At 35.8% G+C, this 12,076-nt stretch overlaps 1 pseudogene; it reads right to left on the reverse strand.

Annotated features, from left to right (window-relative positions):
• Positions 1 to 9,835: 9,835 nt before the first annotated feature.
• LOC128596435 (chromobox protein homolog 1-like) lies at positions 9,836 to 10,383 on the reverse strand (annotated as a pseudogene).
• Between the last annotated feature and the right edge of the window lie 1,693 nt (positions 10,384 to 12,076).

Raw genomic sequence — 12,076 nt, forward strand, 5'->3', positions numbered from 1 at the left:
ATTTGAGGTTGCTGTGAGCTGTGACTCTACAGTACTCTACCGAGGGTGATATAGTGTGACTCTGCCTCAAAAATAATAACAAAATAAAATAAAAAACTGGTATTACAAATGACAGATTCGATTCATGGAATAATGGTCCAACATCTCTCTATCTCTATTTGATCTTTTATTCCTTACTACAACTACATAGGTGTGCAATTTAGAATAATTTACTTACTTAATGAACACCATTTTTATGTGCTCCCATAGTTTTATTTTAGAGACTTATAATATTTGAACTATACTTAATATTTGACATAATCTTTCCTTTTAAACACAGAGTTTTAAATTTCATTATGTGAATATCTACTTTGTTTTTGATGCAATACAAATATATTAGGGTCTGCCCTGCTTACTCTGGGAATTTTGTGCCTGGATTCTAGCTGGGTTCCTAGTAGTTGCACAGCACATATTTATTTTGTGACTAAAAGAATGAACTTGTGCTGACTGTCTATGGGCATAATTCTTTTTTGCACGTAGAAGCATCAGTCCAATAAAGATTTATTGTGATAGCAAGTTTGTGATTAATAAAGTTTCTCTGGTGGAATTACAACACATTTGTGGTCCATACTGTTTATAACAATTATATATAAGATTTAACATTTATACAACAGATTTCCTAAAAATGAATCTGTTAATATTAAAAGTTGTTAAAGATGTTTAGGGAGTTGGAATGTGTAATCTAACTTAATAGAAAGTTAAAATTTAGTTCAAATATAATCACCAGGAAGTAACGTGCCAATATTTCTCAATGACTATCTTTAGCTTGCGAGGCTGAAAGCCAGTATCATTTGTGGAAAATCTTCAACAACTTTTTGTTGTGACCTGCATATGAAACTCAAAGGTTTTACTGAACACCTCTTAACATGCAATCCTCTCGAGAGTATGTAATATTAGATCCTGTTTTCTAAGAAGCAAAATCGAGAGAGCATTCTAATACCATGTGTTACTATCAAGCTACAGCCCTTCTCATCCTTTCACTGGTGTTTCTGCAGCTTCTCTATTCTGATACTTGCTTTACACTGACCTAAACAAAAACGCGTGAAAATAAATGTCAAAAATAAGAATTCCTTTGAGCCTTCATTTAGGCACAGAAAAATTTTAAATGTATCTCAAATTTCTCTTGAGTGATTTCTTGAGTTACGGGGGATGAGTGACAACTCAATTTGTATGTGCTACAAACTTCAGATCATTCTATAGATTACTTGAAAACATTTTCCCTTTAACCCCCTTTCTGTGGTTTCTTATAGTGTCATGTTGTAGCAATAGTCAAAATCAGCAACTGTTTTCGCCAGTAGGCCTCTGAGTTGCCATTATTCCTAGTGTCTCAATGTGGTGGACAGCGAGGAAACCAGAGTCTTCACACAAAGGGAAATCTCCTCAGAAACGCACTAGACGTACAAAACTCATGATATCTACCCAGGATTTTAGACGGGAAAATAAATAAAAAAATTGTATATTATGTATTTGTAAATTTATAGTGGGAGCATATCACATATTTTCATACAAGTAAGACAATTGTAAAATTACTTTAAAATGTATTATCAGTAAATAAAATCTCCACCTATTGTTTTTTAAATGCTTACAGCTGGAAGTATAAATTGATTTAATTATAGAAAGAAAACAAAAAAGAAAAGGAAATTTTCTTTATACTTGTTTACATAAACTAACTCAAAACATATATAAAGACTAAGTCTTTGTTTTGAAAGTAATAACAAACATACTTATAAGTTTAATTATGAAAACAGTAAATATAAATTAAAATGGTGATCCTGCTTTTCTTATAAGCCAGTGAGTGAAAAGAGGATTTAAGTAGAAGGAAATTAAAAACTATAGTGGGATTATTGTAGAGATTTTGAAGAAATAAATAAGGACCCCAAAATTTATAGATGTCATGGGGTGTTTTACTGTACAAAATTATGTTGTGAAATGCTATTCACATGTTTCTTCATGAAGTTGTATTGTTAATATATCTTGCTTTTGTTTTCTAAAAGTTTTATTAATATAATAGCCAGCCTCCAAGATGACCTTCAATGGCCGTAGTCTACACATACTCAGACTAGACATTCCCCTCCCATGTTATGTCAAAGTGGCCTGTGTGACTTGTAGAATGTGGCAATGTTATGCTGTATTATCCCTAAATTTACATATTGTCTTGATTGTTCTCTCTTGCATCATTTACTCTAGAGGAAGTCAGTTGCTATGCCGTGAATATCTCTGTGGAAATGCCCACGTAAGGAAGAGCTGAGGCCTCTGACCAATAGGCAAAAAGGAACTGAGGCCTCCTGACAACAGCCCTGCAAGTGAATGTGGAGGAAGATGAAAACCCTTCCCAATGCTATGTGGGACTTCCTCAAGCACAATGATTTTCCTGTTTCACTCTGATGTCGGAAGATGTTCATCATGTTTGTTGTTGTTTTTGTTGTGTTATTTTGCCCATTCCGCTGTTGGAGCCTGTTTCTGCATGTAGTTTGGACTCTACCCAACAGAAGCACAGGTTGTACTCTGTTTCTGGGCAGGCCATGTGTTTTGATGTCAACAGGTGGTCGTGACTTGTATTCACACAGTTGTGCCTGTAGGAAAATGCAGGAAGAAGGCGTGTAAGTGAGCATGATATTGCAATGTGAATTTTTGAGGGCCATGAGGAGAGTTCAGTGATGAAAGTGAACATGAAGAAACTCTTCCTGTATGCTGGGATGTTAATTCCAGTGAATCTGAAGCTAGTGATGAAGAAGAAAGTGGCAGTAATACCAAACATGTAGCAAGTAGCTGGAAGTTTTATGGAGATGGTGATGGTGATCTTAAAAAGTTCCTATACTCTGTCACACAACAGGGATTCACCTTCCTTCACAGTGTTCATTCCAAAACTGAACTTGAATATTTCCACGTCTTTTTCACAGATGACGATATTATTGGTAAAACTGTGACTGTGACAAATATGTATGTAGTAGAAAAAATACAGAAGATAACTCCACTAACAATATACTCAACATGGCACTTGTGGAAAGATGTTTTCAGAAGAAATGAAGATGTTCTTTGGGGTAATACTGAATGTAGTTCTGAATTTGAAGGCGCAATTAGTTGACTCTTTTACCCAACATAGGCTAGACCCAACTGCATTCTTCAAGGATGTTTTCTCTTACCTCCATTTTTTGTTTGTTTGCTTTGTTTTGTTTTGTTTTATAGTATTTTATTTTTTTCTTTTTAAAATTGCTAGATCTTTTTATTTATTTATTTATTTTTATTAAACCATAGCTGTGTACATTAGTGTGATCGTGGGGCACCATACACTTGGTTCATAGATCGTCTGACACATTTTCATCACATTAGTTAACATAGCTTTTGTAGCATTTTCTTAGTTATTTTGCTAAGACCTTTACATTCCACATTTACTAGGATTCACATATACCCTTGTAAGATGCACCTCAGGTGTAATCCCATTAATCCCTCTCCTTCCCCCTCCCTCCCCCCTCCCCACCCTTTCCCCTTTCTCCCTATTCTTAGGTTGTAACTGGGATATAGCTTTCATGTAGGACCTTCACATGTTTTATAGTATTTTAGATGCTGCATTTAGTTCTTCCTGTCACAACTGAAGGGAGTGCATGTACCTGAGGCAGCAAAATGAAGAATGTTAGTGAGTATCCTGATAATAAATGCAAAGAACTTGATGTTCTGGGAAGGAATGTCGCTATAGATGACAGCATAGTAGGTTTCAAAGGAAGGATTCAAGTGCAACAAACCAAAATAAAAACTACAAAGTGGAGCCTCCAAATTTTTACCTGTGTGATTCAGAAAATGGCTATTTTGTTCTCACATTCTGTATTACGACAACAGCAGAAAGTCTTATTCATCCAGATTTGCCATTTATTTCTCTAATAGGGAGATTAGGTGCAACTTTTGCAAGCACATATGAGTGGTTCAGGCACATCTACACTGGGGTTCTACACAACCCCACAAGGGCTTCTACACAAGCCCTTGTTAACACAGGAATTGTTTAAAATGAAAATACATGTAACAAGAACATTTCTGGATTCTAGGAAGTATTACCAAGGGATCTGAAAAGAAGAAACTTCAGGAATATGAATTATGTGCCTATCAATGTGATAGGAAAATGCTGTACCTCTCATTCCATGACAAGAGGTTAGTGACAATGCTAACTATATACTTTGGACTCAAACACAGTTGATCACTGATTATGGGAAGAAACTGCCTGTTCAATTTGAAAAAAAAAAAGTTATTTTAGAATATGCAAAGTTTATGGAAAAAGTGGACAGAGCTGATGAGTACTGTAGATGTTATGGATTTACAAGGAAGTCCTACAAATGGTGAGAAAAATTACTCTTCTGGCTGATGGAATTTGCAGTTGTGAACAATTACATCCTTTACTCATTAGACAAGAAGGAGAGTTAGACAAAATGCAGATAAATCTTCCTTACAGGAGAAATCTCATCTCTCAGCCTGTGAGCAATGAGAGGAACAGAAAGTTAGGAGAGAAGGGAAGACCATCCTCTGACACTGAGGAAAGTCTAAATGGGAAGACGCATTTTATAATGCAAAATGGAAAAAAAAGTCAACAAGGAATTGCGTGGTTTGTAGCAGAGGAAATTAGAAAGATGGAAACAGTGAAACCATTTTCTACTATAAGCTGAGCAAGAAGAAGCCTGGACTTCATCCTGGAGATGGCTTCAAGAAGTATCACACTTAAAAAAAAAAATTATAAGCGAAAACACTGTAATTATTTTATGCAACCTAAAATAGATAACAAAATCATCAGGTGAGTCCACATTTATGTTCTCTTTCAAAACTGTATGATAATTAAAATAATACACCAACCTCTTTCCTGCCCAAAATAAATAAGAGCTCAGAGTATGCAGTGCCAAGTCCAGTCTACAGCCTCAGCCTTGACAGTAATTTCATGAGAATCGGAGTCAAAATTATCCAGTTAAGCCATTGCCAGATTTCCAACCTTTGGAAACAATGTAATAAAATAAATTTTTGTTGGTTGAAGTTTCCAAATTTTGGGAGAATTTTTTATGCAACATTAGATACTACAAAAAGAAAAAATAATTTTAAGCATGTGAGGAAGGAAAGGGGTAGGAGAAAAAAGAAGGAAAATGCATAATCACTTAAGTTCTTGTTGTATGTGAACGCATTTTTCACGTTCCAATTTTCCTAATCAATAAAGCATTGTTTGATCGCTTCTCGGCCTTTTGACTAAGATCAAGTATAGCATTGTTTGAAGGAGAGAATAGGACAACTTCTTTTAAAAAATAATAAATATTCATTAATCTATTTCCCAAATACTAAAACATTTGCAAATGACATTTATCCACTTGTAAGCTCCTCCTCTATATTATTCAAAGGTCTTCCTTACAGCTGAATGTTGTGATTTATGCGCTCGTAAAATTTTAACTTTTTATATAGTGATAAATATATATGTATATGTACAAATTCATATTGATACATTAATTTGTTATAAAATTATATGTAAAAATTAGTACCATACTTGATATAGGCTTCATGGACTTGACCTTTTTATTCCACATTTTGCTTTCTTAATTCATCTGTGTTATTATATCATTCTATTCATTTCTACCGTGAAATAGTATTTTATAGTGCTATAGTTTGATTCCCACCAAAGTTATATTGAAGCTAATCCCCCAAAGTGATGGTGTTTGTAGCTGAAGCTTTGGGAGATAATTAAGTCATGAGGGTAAAGCCCTCATTAATGGGGTCTCTCTCTGTATCATTTTTTCTCTGTTTCTCTTTTTATTACCCCTCTCTCCAGGTCACGACAGGCTACAATGAGAAGACAGTTGTTTCCACAGATAGGATCCTGATCTTGAACTTGGAATTCTCAGCCTCTAAAACCCTTAAGAAACAAATGTTTTTGTTTTGATTTTTCTCTACATCTCCAAGGAGTCTTACTTTATCAGCTCAAATTAACTATGACACATAGTAAGAAGATACAAAAATTTTAGTGATCCATGTTTTCATTAGTGGATATTGAGCTTGTTTCTAGGTTTTGCTGTTACAAATCACATTGCAATGAACATTTTTGGTGGATACTAGTCTTCTATTGTAAAATTTTATCATATGTATAAGACTAGATTTTATTTATTTATTTTTTTTTTTATAGAGACAGAGTCTCACTTTATGGCCCTCGGTAGAGTGCCGTGGCCTCACACAGCTCACAGCAACCTCCAACTCCCAGGCTTAAGCGATTCTCTTGCCTCAGCCTCCCGAGTAGCTGGGACTACAGGTGCCCGCCACAACACCCGGCTATTTTTCGGTTGCAGTTTGGCCGGGGCTGGGTTTGAACCCGTCACCCTCGGTATATGGGGCCGGCGCCTTACCGACTGAGCCACAGGCGCCACCCAAGACTAGATTTTAAATTGGAGGTCATAGGGTACGGAGGTGCTCAACTACAAGATAGTGCTGAATTGTTTATCAGAAAGTTGTGTCAATTAACAAACTGTCAATACCAAAGAATAAGAAATATAAGTAAGGCAAAACCTCTCTACTACTTGATATTGTCAGATTTTATTTATTTATTTGCCAGTCAAATGAATGTAAAGTAGCATCTCATTGTGGTCTACTGTTGCTCTGATTAATCATGAGACTGATGAGGCCAACCATCTCTTTTTGTGATAATTATTTTTTCTTGTCGAGGAATGCCTGCCTATAATACTTGCTTATCTTTTTCTGTGAGTTTACATGGCATATTGTTTTAAAAACAACCCCAGACGTTTCTCTCCTGCCAAAGGCCATTTGTTAATTCTCCTGTAAGGAGTTAACCTCTGTGTTTCCTCCCCTGGAATCTGAGCTGACTCTGTGACTGATTTGACAAATAGAATGAGACAGAAGGGTTTCTGTGTCACTTCTGCACCTAGACTTAGAAAGTCCTTCCATTTTCATTTTCTTGGAATTGAAGTCACTGTGTAAAGAAGCCTGACTACAAACTGAGAGGAAGAGGCCACATGCGAGAGAGACCTGAAAGAGGAAAGATTAAAATGAGAATCTGAAGTCGTCCTCAGCTCTTTGGCTCCTCCAGTGTAGTTGCTGGATTTTCCAGCCTGGTCTGCCTGCTCAAGTCAATACAGGGTACTCCAGAGAAAGACAAGTCATCCCTATAAATCACTGTCTAAATTGTAGAACCATTAAAAAGTTCATTTTTTAATACAAGGAATTCTGTAGTGTTCAGTCATGTAGCAAGATATTATTAAAACATTATTTCCTTATTACATATCCTTGATATTTTTTCATATCAATATTTGAGTTCTATGCATGGCAAATATTTTTTCCCAGCTTATATTTTTGATTTTCAACTTTTTAAGCTATCGTTGGGAGAGAACTTACATCATACACATAAGTTTTTCAACTAATACAGCTACATTTAGAATGTCCTTTAATAGTGAATATTTTAACACACCGTTAAAATAAATACCATATAATAGTATTTTTGTATAGTATCAATACAATATCAAAAATACAAATTTATCTGTATTTTCCCCCAAACAGTCTAAAGTTTGTCTATGATATTTCAAATTAAGCCATCTGGGTTTCAACTATGGATATGTTGTGATGGAGGAATTCAGTTTCATTTTCCTTCCCATATGAGTAACAAATTTTGCTGCTCATTTTCCAACCTCATTTCCGACCAAACCAAAATAGCCTATTGGTGTGGATCTATTTTAGGGTTCACTATTCTGCTCTATATGTCAATTTGTCTATCCTTGTACACTTTTTACACTGTCTGAATTACTGTAACTTAAAATGAGCCCCAGGTTTTAATAAAGGCATATCCCCCCATATTTTCTCTTCAGAGAGGTTTATACTATTTATAGTTCTTTCCTAATCTATAAAAATTTTAGAATCATTGACTCCATACATGAGTTTGAAAATCTAAAGAAGAAAAAACATCTTCATGATATTCAGTCATTCTATTTATTGGTATGGGGTTATCTCATAGTTTTAGAGCTTTAATTTTCTAATACAGTTTTATAATTTTCTGCACTCAGGCCTGGCACAACAATCTGATGATAATTTAAAGGTACTTTTAATATTTCCTGCTACTTAAGTTTCTAAATGATGCTTATAAACATCCATTTCTTGCATATTTGTCTTATTTCAGTTCACTTTTCTATTTATCCCATATTGCTAGTACCGATAATATGTCTGCATAGTCTTTCCCCTCCACCTCATATAAACAACGACATCAACTGCAAATTATGATTAATTGCTGTTTACAAGCCTTATGCTTGTATGTTTTTCTCTGCTCTGGTTATGGCTTCCTATAATGTTGAATATAAACAGTGATAATGGGCTTGCTCCTGATTTTAAAGAAAATATCTCTCGTAATACTCATTTAGAGTTACATTTATTGAAAACATTTTCCATCTTATGTTTATTACATTAAATCATTTTTTGTTCACTTCATATTCTTTCTGACTAAATATTTATTTAAAAAAAAAGATTAGGTGTCAAATTTTATCATTTCTTTTAAATAGTGAGATGATCGTATTTTCCCCCATATTTTCCCAACCATCTGTTGATTTTTTATTATAACAAGGTTTTTTATATTTCTAGAAGTGTCAATTTTGGTTTTATTTTTAAGTATGATTCTCCTATTTTCCATGTTGAATGTTTATTTTAGAAATTGCATAATTTGTTTCTTTAATAACATATAAACAGACATTCTGTGTTTTCTGAATGACCTTCCAATACAAATCATTCCTAGGGATAAAATAAGTTGTATGTTGTTTCTTCAATATTTTCCGGGCTTCTTTGGTGCTTGGTAATCTTTGGCTGTGAACTTACTGCTTTAATGCTATATTGGTTCTGGGTCCAGGTTTGAAAATTTTTCATCAGAGACTGTTTGGTTCAACTTGTGACTTAAGTGGTTATTTCAGCTCTAGTTTCTCTAAATTTTCACCGTTCTAAAGTTTAGTAACCACACTCCAACTATTAGGATTCCTACTCAGAGATACCACACCCCTCCTGGATGCTTATGAGTCCTGAAAGTTTCCCCACAGCCCTCTGTACTCTGGTAACTCAGGCCTGGGCCCCCACCCTGTAGCATTTTCTGTACTGATTGCCTTTTCTCCCATTTGTGCTGCCCCCCTGAACTGGGATTCTTCCAGCCCAGAACACTTCCATTTGTTTGGAGACATTCTTTAATTTTATGAACTTCAATACATTTTTTAAAAAGCTGATAAGTCTTAATTAAAGAAAATTGAAAAAGGGAGTATTTGTGAGTAGAGCTGTCAGTTCAGAAATTGCACCATTGTAGCAAGATGTTACTCATCTTACAGTTAAAGCTTAAAACAAGAATTTGTTTTTTCTAAAGTTATTCAGTGATTAATGGCTGTCAAGAGGACTTGGATTGTAGTACTTCATGACTATTATTCTGTTCTACTTTATGAATATTAACAGCAAGAAGCTCCATCTTAATAAATGCTAATGCAATTTTGGAGGAGGGGAGACAAGAGAAAGATGACCGGCCACACAGTGACATTTAATACTTCGTCTACAGGTGCTTCATGGTATTACAGCTCACATTTTGTTAGTCGCAGAAAATACATAAGAAACACCATCCCCCTTCCCCTCCCCTGGGCTGGATGCACAAACAATACAGCTTCAACAGCTTTAAAACACTTTGGGCTACTGCAAGACGTAGAAATTATAATGGCTCTTCAATGAGCATCTTCTCAGGCCACGTCTAGGGCGTCAAGACAAGTAAAATTCCTTCCCTTCCCACTTGAAACCCACAGTCAGATGTGACAGCGATCGGTACTCAGGAGAGTTCATTTTTATCATCTTTCCTTCTCATCCTTTTCCGAGGGGTGGGAATGCCATGTCAGCCTTTCCTCATAGAAGGATATGACAACCTGTGGGCCCTTGACATTGGCTCCCTTAGCAGGGACCTGGTCAGCCTCATCAGAATTTTCCCATTTCATCCAGAACATGAGCTCTCCACTGGAGCCTTCAATAATCCACTCTGGCTCCAAACCCAGAGCAAAGGCTTATGGCTTTTCTGATGGCTTCTTTCTTCTTCTTTGGTTTGCTCGTCTCTTCCTCATCTTCAGAATCAAATTTGTGCTTCTGTCCCTCTTATTTATCTGTCTTATGTGCTGTTTTCTGTGACTGCATAAACTCAGCAGGGAGGTTGGGGCAATTCAGGTTCTCTTCTGGCTCCCATGTGTAGACCTCATCTGCGACACTCTTCCACTTTAGGAGGTTGCCCTTAACCATGGCACAGTCAAGAACTTTTCCCACCACATACTCCTTTTTCTCCTCTTCCAACACCTCTTCTACTTTCTCCTTGTTCTGTTCCTTCTCCATGGTGCCCACCAGCTTTCTGATGTAAAGGGTGACACTACTCAGAGTGGCGCTTAACTCTGCATTTTTACAGCGTGGCATATGGGTAGTTTTTGTCTTTCACTGGTGTATTAATTGGAGAAGGAGAGATGGGGTGGGAAAGAAAGAAGATAAGTAGGACCATTTTGGTTAAAATTTGGGGCACAATAAGGTAAATGGTGAAATAATGGAAAGACCAGACAATTGAGGATTTGCTTCTATGTCCACATATTTTATATTTTCAAAAACTGTTATTGGCTCCATAATTGAGGATTGTGAGAGACTATTTCAAAGGTGTGAATGCCTGAAACCTGTAAGCCAAGGTGTTCCCTGCCTGAGCTGAATGTTATTCCCAACAGCTCATAATTTACCAAAGCACCCATTTTGGAGATGGAAATGAGGAGGGAAAGTCTTTTATTGGCGAGCGTACATCAGGAGATCATTTTATCTTAAGAGTGCTATTTCCTGAAGTTAAACAAGATGACCTTTCATCTTCAGTTCTAAAGTTATAAATACCAGCTTGTTCACCCAAGCCACTGGGTGAGATGTTGGGGAACAGAGTGGTACAAAAGATGGGAGAGCAGAGAAGACAGGGCCCATGCTCTTAAGGTGAAAAGAACTCTTGAGCCTCTCTCATTTTTGGTTTTTGGGTTTTTTTCCCCTTTGAATTCTAAAACCCACTGATAGCAGGGTTCAGTCACTGATAGCACAAGTTTCATTGAAACAGTTCAAGAATTGAAGGATTTCAAAAGCTCTGGTGTCAGGAGAAGATTAAACTTCTATTCTGGGGCAGTGGTTCACTGTAAAATACAATTAAAAAAAATATTTTCTAAAAATCCTAAGAATTAAATGGTACCCCAAAAGCTCTGTTTTGAATCACAAGATCCCTTACTTTTTGACATCATCTAGACTTGCTACCAGAGTTACATTGTTAACACATTTCAGGCATATGTTAGAATTCTATGAAAACTTTGTTTAAATGTAAAATCCATAACACACTGTCAGTTTTTGTTTTAACAAAACTATAGATTTATTAAAAAATCACATAAGAATAGAGATGAGTGGATCTGTTCCTTGTTTCTTATATGACAGTACAACATGTTTGTAAATAATCCTAATGAACAGACTATTCTTGTCTTCTATTATAAAAAGTTGTTTTTTACTCATGTATAATATACTAATCCCGCTCCAAAGTAGACATTTCAAATTTCCAGCACAATAATTCATGGTATGCTATGTTTAGACCTTGATGATAGTCTTAGAGCTGGCCCAAGACTAGAGACCTATGAACTAGGAAGACTAAAACTGTCTGTAAGTCTAAGGAAGATGGTGGTCTAGGAACAGGATAACCACAATAAACACATTTTGGAAGGAAAATGTTGAAGCCACACAGCAGTCCCTTATTATAGCAATATTGAAATACCTCAAAATAAATATTGGCAGGAGCTTCTGAATCTCTCACTCTAAGAATGGAGAATGTTCTTAGATTATGCTTAGATTCTTTAAGTTAAAGGGAAAATTTAACAAAATCTAATGTTCTTAGATTATGCTTAGATTCTTTTGCCAGAGTAGTTTCCTGGTACAATCTCTACACCAGCCTCCCATTATCTAGTTTGTTTACTTTTTAACTAGCTTCTCTGCTACATCATTGTGGGCTGAGCAGCCTCCTCAACCTCCT

This window comes from Nycticebus coucang, chromosome 10, assembly GCF_027406575.1.
Source record: "Nycticebus coucang isolate mNycCou1 chromosome 10, mNycCou1.pri, whole genome shotgun sequence".
NCBI classification, from domain to species: Eukaryota; Metazoa; Chordata; class Mammalia; order Primates; family Lorisidae; genus Nycticebus; species Nycticebus coucang.